Source organism: Schistocerca gregaria, unplaced genomic scaffold, assembly GCF_023897955.1.
Source record: "Schistocerca gregaria isolate iqSchGreg1 unplaced genomic scaffold, iqSchGreg1.2 ptg000579l, whole genome shotgun sequence".
Classification (NCBI taxonomy): Eukaryota; Metazoa; Arthropoda; class Insecta; order Orthoptera; family Acrididae; genus Schistocerca; species Schistocerca gregaria.
The window spans coordinates 123,516-133,993 of NW_026061970.1; positions in this window are offsets into that span (position 1 = coordinate 123,516).

Sequence of the window (10,478 nt, forward strand, 5' to 3'; positions counted from 1 at the left end):
CTCGCACACCTATTCTCATTTGAATCTATCCATCTGCACTGCCCAGCTTGCCCATCATCATGACTGGTCAGTTCTGACACCCGCTCGAGAGACCATTTCCCTTGTGTTATTCGTTTCCTGACTCCTGTCCTACCTGTATGCGCACCCAAGAGGGAGCTTACTAAGGCAGCTTGACTCCTCCCTTGCGACCTTTGACGAACAAGATTTCCCCATTTCTGATGACCAGGTGGAATATTTGGAAAACATTATCCTTATTGCTGCAGGATGTTCCATTCCTCGCACTTCCTCTTTATCACGCCTCTTTGGACTGAGGCATGCTGCAACGCAGTTCGCATGTGGAGACATGCTCTCTGCATTTTAACCCTCATCCTACGATAGCAAACTGCATTCATTATAAACAAATGTGTGCACAGTATCCTCACAATTTTCAGGATAGCAAAAAAAAGCTAGCTGGATTTCATTCACTACTTGTTTTAACAGTTCCACCAACTCCTCTGTCATGTAGGTCAACCTCTGATGGCTCTCTGGGACCAAGATCCATTCCCATATTTTTGGCCTGACAGTAGCACACAATGCCATTGTGGACCCTATTGCTATCTCCAACTCCTTGGGCCACCAATTTGCGGAAACTTTGAGCTTTTCCCGCTATCACCCTGCCTTCTTCCATCAGAAATAAGCAGAGGAGCTCAGCGAGACCCTTCTCTTCCCAGAATCGTGAGTGCCACAATGCTGATTGTGCTATAAGAGAGCTTGATCATGCTCTCACTTCACCATAATCCTCTGCTGCAGGCCAGACACTATTAACATTCAGATGTTGCAGCACCTTTCTCTTGCGGTCAAGCATTTTCTCCTTATTATTTACAACTGCATCTGGGTAGAGGGTACGTTTGCCAGATGCTAGCATGAAGCCACTGTCATCCCCATACCTAAGCCCGGTAAGGACAAGCACCTTCCTTCTAGCTACCTCATCTGACAATGAATATTAAAGACAATGTTGCATTTTCTTTATCTTTGGATAGCTCTCTTGACTTGTCAGACACAGCACAGCTAGTAACTTTACTTAGGGCATTAAACAAAATACTTTAAGTCCACAAGGAGGTTAGATCTCATCCCATTGAAGCACATATTCGATGCACCTGAAGTGGTTATGGAGACGTTTGATCTGCTGTGGGAATTATTAACTTCTGTAGCAACAGAAGCTATGACTCGCAAAATCAGTGGCTAAGTAGGATGCATCCAGAGAAAAATAAAGAATCATGATCTCCTGGTTAACCCACTACGCTGTTGGATTCTTCGTTGTCAAGGTAATGTGCTAGAATAATTCATTCATCGCTTGTTCAAAGTGTTTCTGGCCAGTATTGGTTGTAAATATGGATATTTACCTTATCGCTGTAAGGTTCAGTGCCTCAGTTATGCTAAAGTTCTGGGGCGCTTCGTACTACTGCACCAAGAAATATCGTTATTCATGAAAATGAAGTGAGAAAGTGTTCCTGAACTGTCGGATGATACAGGGTGGGACAGATAGAAGTTGCCCAGAGAACAGAGTTCATGGGTACAAAGAAACACAGATGAGGAAGCAAAATACATTACTAACTTGACTACAGCAGTTGCTGAAAGTGACCACCATTCATATCTTGGCACTTTTGTGCCCTGGTCAGCAAGTTGCTGAAGGCAGATTGAAGCTGGACTGCTGGAATTGCTGCAGTCTCATCCCAAATGTTCTGCTGCAGTTCTTGAAGATCATGATGGTTTTTGCAACACACTTTAGACTTGAGGGCTTCCCACACAGAGTAGCTGCACAGTGACAGATCAGATGACCTGGATGGCCAGTCAGGGTCGTGAACAGACTTCAGGTCCAGATGGAGTATTCGCCCACATGATTGACATGAAATGCTGATCAGATGACCTGGATGGCCAGTCAGGGTCGTGAACAGACTTCAGGTCCAGATGGAGTATTCGCCCACATGATTGACATGAAATGCTGATCTCTAGCGACAGGTGTCAGGTTGATTTGGTAGGACTCTGAAGCATTTTGTGGTGAAATGCAGCCGCATTTTCTGCTGTATGGGCATGTTTTGGAACATTTTTTGACTTGTTCAGAAGAGGTACCATCTGAAGTCATTTACGGACAAAGCAATGCATGGCATTCTGTGCTGGCACTTTGACACCTTTAAACTCAGCAAACAACTGGCCACACCATTTCCACGACTTTGTCGTCTCGTTAACTTTCCACAAAGAACACCTGCTGCTGCACTGAGTATACCATCGTCCACTTTGCAGTGCTCCACTCACACTGACACAGCCCACATTATACTCTGAACCAGTGTGGACCACATTGTGAGTGTACACATGGCGTGTGCATCACAGGGTACGGTTATATGCACACATTCATGTCCTGTATTATCCACTCACCCAGGCCACTTTCATTTGCCCCATCCTGTAGATGGATTGTGACTTAGTCGTTTTAACTGATGTGACATAGCATCTTCACAACTTGGGTGTGTCACTTCAATATAACGATATTCTCATCATCCACTTCTGTGACAAAATAAAGGCATTCAAGATGAAACTGTCGCTCTGGGAAAAGCAGCTGGAGGCTAGAAGTGTCTCTTACTTTCCAAAATTGTCACCATTAACAAACGTTGGCATTGCTGCACATTTTGGAGAGTACACAGATCTTTTAAGAAAATTGTATATTTAATTTGAAACAAGATTCACAGATATTTCGTGTGATGCATATTTAGGAACTTTTGTTACACTGAACTCTGTGAACGCCGCTTCTGTAAGCTGCCCTCTCCAAACAGAAATTACAGATCTTCACTGGTATTTGGAATTGAAAGATAGATATCAGAGCAGAAAGATTTAAAATGATTTTAACAACCATTTGTCATAGAAACACTACCCAAAACTTGATAGACATGAAGCACAGGTGCAATATCACAGGGGCCCCAAGTCTCTCAAGGGATCAGATCCCCAACAGTGCTCAGTTGGTAAATATCAAACTACTATTCTAAAATAAATGCTGCATCATACACTGAAGTGCCAAATAAATTGGTATAGTCATGCATATTCAAATTCAGAGATATTTAAACAGGCAGAATACAGTGCTACAATCAGCAACGCCCATACAAGGCGACAAGTGTCTGTCGCAATTGTTACAATGTTTACTGCTCCTACAAAGGCAGGTTATCAAGATTTAAGTGAATTTGAATGTGGTGTTATAGTTGGCGACAAGCACTGGGACACAGCATCTCAGAGGTAGCAACAAAATGGGGATTTTTCCCGTACGACCATTTAATGAGTGTACAGTGAATATCAGGAATCCGGTAAGACATCAAATCTCCGACATTGCTGTGGCCTGAAAAAGATCCTGCAAGAACAGGTCCAACTGCAACGTAACAGTATCATTCAGCATGTCAGAAGTGCAACCCTTCTGCAAATTGCTATTTCAGTGCTGGGCCATCAACAAGTGTAAGTGTGTGAACCATTCAATGAAACAGTCCTGTTAAAGATGGCTCACTCGTGTACCATAGATGTCTGCATGACATACAGCTTCATTCTTCGCCTGGGCCCACCAATGCTGTTGGACTGTTGATGGCTGGAAACATGTTGCCTGGCTGGACGACTCTTGTTTCAGATTGTATTGAACAGATGGACCTGACAACTTCATGCTTGGAAACGTGCTGTGCTCCACCCTCTCGTACTTTTGTGAATTTATTGACAGCCCTGCAGGATTCATTGTGTCAGCTCCCTCCAGCACTACTTCAGACATTAGTTGGGTCCATGTCACATCATGTTGCGGCACTTCTGCGTGCTTGTGGGGATCCTACATGATATTAGGCAAGTGTACCAGTTTCTTTCGCCCTTCAGTGTTAATAAATAAAAGAACATTATCCCAGCAGCAGTATAGCAATCTAACTGTTGCTCTCCTCTTCGGTTCTTGTCTTTTGTGAATCTTACAGGCCAGTCACATGCAGTTGTCTTTCACATTTAATCTTGAGTTTACAGTATTTTCTTTGGACATCATGCACTAAAACCACCATGAAATGGAGTCAGAAATGCTCTTTCTTAAATTAATATTGGAAATCCTACCAAAACATTTCCCTAACACTTGTATAGAGCAACAGCCAAGAAACATCATTATAATTTGGTAAGATTTCCAACATTCAAAGGCAAGGCACTTCTGATTCCATTACAAGATGATTTTACACAAAATAAACAAAAGGTATTTTGCGTTCGAGAGTAAACAAAAATAAAATGTATGTATTTGTATGTAAATGTTCTGGAAGAATCGTAAAAGTGATATAAAAGCAGTACATTGGACATGCTAATGCTCAGAAGTAAAGAGGTACCATCTCCTCTCCCCCCCCCCCCCCCCCCTCCCCCCTCCATCTGTAGAATAGCCAGCTTACATGGAAACTCTCATGTCACTTGCTGTGATATTATTTCTTGGTCAAACAGACTTGCCCTTCTGAGGTTCCTCTCAGGAAATTCGATATCCAATAAATGGAAATTTCCTCAAAATATTAGAGCTCTTGAGTCTCTACGATCCTGATCTTACAAAATACATTATCAAGGTCAGAGATGGACAGAAAGCTTTTGCAATTGCATTGTCTGCCAAATGATACTGGGAATGAATTTATTTATACAAATGTCAGGTAGGAGTGCCGTCTTGGGAGAAAAAGAGAGAGGGAAAATGAGAAATATTATTCAATTCTTGTTGATGCAACACATGATTCAGATCATGTTGAACAGACAACATTCATCCTGCATTATATTTACTTCAGTAAGGAAATTGATGACTATGAAATAAATGAACAGTTTCTGGAATTCTAAGACTGCATTCAAAGAGCAGGAGTTGCTACTGCACATTTAATTCGATCAGTGCTTGTGAAATATTCAGTTCCTGTCAGTAAAAGGTGCTGATAAGGTTACGATAATGGAAGTAATACAGGAGGGTCTTCTAAAGGAACTCAGGCACGTCGTCTTCATGGAATCCTCTTACAAAGTTTCACTGTTTGCTTCTCATAGCCTTGTAGCTGAGAGTCGTTACGAAGCATATATTATTTTGAAATGATTCAAATTCTTACAATCTGTTCAGTTGCAGTCCACAATAACGAGAAATTCTGAAACAGTGTGTTGGAAGTCCTTTATATTCGATGTCTGACATCCACTGGAGTGCAGCAAGTCACAGGTGGTATGGGGTGTTGTGGATTATGAGAGATCCTTCATGTGTTTGATGATGACATCTACTTGACTAAGGCTGTTGGTACTAATTAACTAGAGAAGAAAATTTATACAAGCTTGAAATATTACCACAGATGTTAATGTAAAACACTTTGAGATCTTATTAAATGACTTAAAATATCTTCTATTAATATCGAACCTGAATATCCTGAGAGGTCCACTATGAAGAGGAAGTCGTTTCAATATGAAACCAGGAGTGAGGTGACATGTGAATTCAGAAGATTTATCATTATTATTATTATTATTATTATTATTATTATTATTATTATTCATGTGTGGGACCTAATAGGACCACACGAGCTACAATCAATGTCTCTTTTGATAGTTGGCCTTCTTTTGTGTCCACATTTGTTTGATACTTTTGAAAATTAAGTTTCTGTCTTTCATCAGACCACGGTGTTCCAGCCCATTTTCTGATTTCCCTCTGACCAACATTCCAGTCAAGTATCTTTTGTCTGAATGAATGTTTTTCTATCTGTAACGTCTGCCAAGTTATACTGGGTACTTTACGATCCTCCTGAATTGCAGCGATCCATTTAATTGGCCCAGTTTTAGCCTTACTTCTACTTTTGTATAATTCTACTATTTGTTTTGACAACCTAATGTGTGCCATTTTTTTAATGTGTCCAAAAAATTTAAGTCTGTTTTTTCATGTCACCATGTATGTATATTTATGTATGTGTATTCTTCTATTTCCTTATTACTCCTCAGCCTGTAAGTTTCTCCGTCAGTAATTTTGGGCCCAATATTTTCCTAATAATCTTCCCTTCTTTTGAATTTCTTCAATATCCCTCATCCTGTTTAAAATTTAAAAAATTGAAAACAAGAAGATTTATTATTATTATTATTATTTTATGTCATCATAGACAATCTAGTGTCTACCTTGAAAGCCCTGTATGAAATACTGAAGATTTTAGATGAAACATAGGGATTTTTATGGAAATGCTCAAAGTTGACTGACAGTGCTTAGGCACGCATTCAAACTTTGAATACATTACTTTGGAACTATTAGACCACTTGAATAAGTTGCACTAGCTTAAAATTTCAGGGTTATTTATGAATGTATGTGTAGCTACATGCTGAAGTGCAGTGGTCGTCCAGCGCTTCGGTTTATGTTGCAAACCGATCTCAGATCAACTATAAATTAGATTCCGTTTTCGTTCCATAGACCCAAAAAATTATATGATTCTTGTGGGTGTGGGGCATGTCAAAAAGTATAACATAAAAAACATAGAACACTTGACTGTAATATACACTTACCTGATCATTTGTCAGGAGATTGTCAAAACATGTGAATAGTTTACAGTAAACTGGAACTGCTAATATTTACACAATTAATACACTATCAGAATGAAGCATAGTTACGTACTTTTTAATTTACTGAAAAATGTGTGTTCCTGAGCATTGGACCCATTTTTGGACCAAGTTAAGTGATTTTAGGTCTTCGTGTAGCTTGTTCTTATTCTTAGTATTGATACTATGTACTGTATTGACCTATTGGTTGGAAACACACATTATTAGCAACAAATTAAGGAATAAATATACTGAAAAACAGTGGTTTGAATACCATGTTCCTTTAATTGATTTCTGCACTATATTCTTGAATTTACACTGCAAATGAGTCTTATTACACACTAAAAATTTTTGCTTGGTTTGACAAGTTGCTCCAGAATGCGATACCATATGACATAACAGAATGAAAGTATGCAAAGTCTTGTTTTTATTTTTATTTTTGTGTTCTATATGTGACATCATTCTCACTGCAAATACAGACTCACTTAGACGCTTCAGCAATTCTGTGGTATGCCCTTCCTGAGGGAATGTATTATTGAATTTTAATCCCAGAAATTTAAGTCTGACAATCTCTTCTGTGTACATATCTTCATATGTTATACATATTGCTGGAGGGAAATGTTTTGCAGCTTCTGAACTGTGTATAGTGGGTCTTTTCAAAGTTGAATGACAGTGAATTAGCTTTCAACCATTTATTAATGTCACTGAACTTTGTTTAGCAGACTTTTCTAAATCTGTACTTGACTCACTATTTACTGTAATGTTTGCATCATCTACAAACAAAATAAACTTAGCACCTGGCAATGTAACAAATGAAGGTTGTTAAAGTATGCAAGAAAAAGCAATGTGAACCCAAGGTGGAACCTTGAGGAATACCACATGTATTTAATCCCCAGTTGGATGAAGACTAATTGCTTACTCCACAGCTATTTTGCAATGACACCTTTTGTTTCCTGTTTGTTAGTTAACACTCGAATCATTTTGCAGCACTGTCGGTGACATCATAACATTCTAATTTACTTACGAGAAGGCTTTTGACAAGTCACAGGAAATGCCAGTAGCCCCTAATTTGTTATCTAATAAATTAAATGCATTCTTGCTGCACGTGTAAATGGCCTGCTCTATATCAGAACCCCCAAGGAACCCAAACTGTGACTTGGACAATATATTATTTGCAGTCAGATGCTTAATGGGAGTTTGAAGGCAAAAATTCAAAATTTTGTGCAATTTATAAACCATGCCCTAGAATATTATTTTTTCTTTCTGCACAAAATGGTGCATAAATTATCTGTGTGCTACATTTACAAGTATTTCTTTTAATTTTCTGGTCTTACATGCCTACCTCTGAAATCACCAAATTTAGGATGTGCATCTGTTTATATGTGAATATCTCGGAAACTACTGTTAATAGAAAGCTGTGTTTTTCATCTATGGACAGAAAATATGTGGCCCTTGATGTTAGTCACACTGCTGTATTGTCTGTCACTCGGCAATTGTTTGTTTGCTTGTTTGCTTGTTTTGAGTGAAACAGTTACTTTCGGTGATATCTGGTGCAGTTTGATATAGTATAAAGGTGTCTAGAAGTGCTAGTATCTTCAGGAAACTTCAGTCTGGAGGAAACCGACACACTAGAAGTGTAAAACAGAGTGTTCAAGAGTCAGAACCCACGAGCAGTATATAATTAAATATCCTCAATGTGCCACCAGGGAAGAAGGGAGCTGTGACATCACTCAGTGCAAGTAAGACTAAAATAGATATAAAATATGAGGAACTAGGATTACTGCAGTATAATTTAGAAAACAGCACTTCTGGTCTGGATTAAGTTTTGTGTGATAAAAAGATTTTAAATCAGGTGTTGTGTGATTCACTGTGCTGTAATATTTGTGGCGGAAAAGTAATTATTGAAGGAGAGTTTTCTGCAAGAATTGGACTTGCTATGACAATAACAGTTATTTGCACTGGCTGTGACAACAGAAAGTCATTTGCAATGTCAAATGAATGGAAGAATAATTGGTATGAGGTAAAGGTACGACTTTTCTATGCCATGGGAGCTATTGGAAGAGATCTTAGTGCAGCTCAGTGTGTCTGTCTGTGTATGAATCTACCACCAACACCTACAAAAGTTCAGAGGTATACTGAAGTTATAGAAGAAGTAGTTGAATCTGTCGCTTCCATGGCAATTAAGGTGGCAGCAAATGAAGCTATTGAAATGAACAAAGACAGCACTGATATACCAGTTGCATTTGATTGGGACATGGCAAAAGCATGGCCACACATCAAAAAACTCAGTTGCCACATTCACAAGTTTTGAGACAGACAAAGTAACTGATTTTGAGACACTTATGAAACATTGCTATAGCTTCTGTGAGAAAAATGAAGATGAAAACTGTCAGAATAATTATAAAGGAACCAGCAGTCTTGAAATTAAAAGAGTTTCTGACAAATGTGGCAACTCCTCTTTTCTCCATATTTTCTCTACAGAAGTAATAGGCTAACCTGAATCCTGTAACATTCAACATATCTATACCAGTTGTCACACGATGTTCAGAGAAGCAAATTATATCAATTGGTGTGTGGGCACAGCAGGGCATGAGCTGGGAAAGCATTACTGGTAATTCAGAAATTAGTATAATTCTAAGCCTTTTGTTTTAGCATGATGTGAAATCAAATTATACCAATATACAAAATGAAATGAAATGGAACTTACATACAGTTTAAAAATAGTTCATTACTGAGTAGCATCTGAAGTCGAGCTTGCAAGATGTAAGTTCATCAGTCATACCAGTTTGCTTTGCACTGTAGGTTTCGATTGAACTGTCATTTTTTTCCCCTAGCTGTAGTGGTCTTGGGTTCCTGATCACTGACTTCATCATTACTTTTGAAACCAATATTTATTACTATTCTTTCAGTCTCCTGAGCCATGAAAGCACCATGATGCCAGTATTTTTTCAAGGTATATGAGGGTCATCCAATAAGTGAGTTTTTCCATTTATTTATTTTTCTGCAGAATAAACAGCCCTCGTGATGTGAAGGCTGGCGAATTTGATCAGTGTGTGTTGTCAATGCTCACACCGGCTTATAATGCATACTGCAGTATGTTGCCATCTAGTATGGAGTTATCACTACAAAATGTGTCCACTTGTGAGTTGCAATCTGTCAATCATTTTTTCACAGCAAAAATACGCAATCTGTCATTCATTTTTTCACAGCAAAAATACTATGTGCTGTCGATTCCCATCAGAAGTTATCCTCTATGGGGAAGGCTGTATGTGACGATGCCATTATGGCAGCTTGTAATATTGTAGGGGAGACTGTCGCGTTAATATTGACAACATCCTAATGTGGTTACCTCTTGCAGCTACAGTTGGATGCTCTTCCATCACAAAGATCCTGCCAGACCATCTTCACTACTGCAAAATCTGTGCAAGATGGGTGCCATATTTGCTGAGTGAAGCCTTCAAACAGCAACAGATGGATTCGGCCAGAATGTATCTGAAAGTGCATCACAGAGAGAGGGAGGTCCGCTCTACAAACAGCTTATTGCTGGCGATGAGACCTGGATCCACCATTCATCTTCTGAGACAAAACATCAGGGCATGGTGTTGAAGAAGCCCCGCAAAAGCGCCCCAAAAAAAAAGGTAGAAGTCTTACTTAGGAATCTATGAGCTGCCACCAAACACTAAGTCCTGCACTTTTGTCTTGCAAGGTCTCTTCCTTCATAACAATGCTTGGCCTCATGCAGCTTGAATGACTCAAGTGGAGCTCAGAAGATTCAAATGAGAAGTGTTCCCAAGTCCATAATCACCAGATCACCAAGCGATTTTCATGTGTTCCCCAACACAAAGGTCCTCATGGTGATAAGCACTACAATTGCAATGATGAAGTCACATCAACATTGATTTGGAAAACTTGGCACATTACCAAAATTGCTTGAAAAA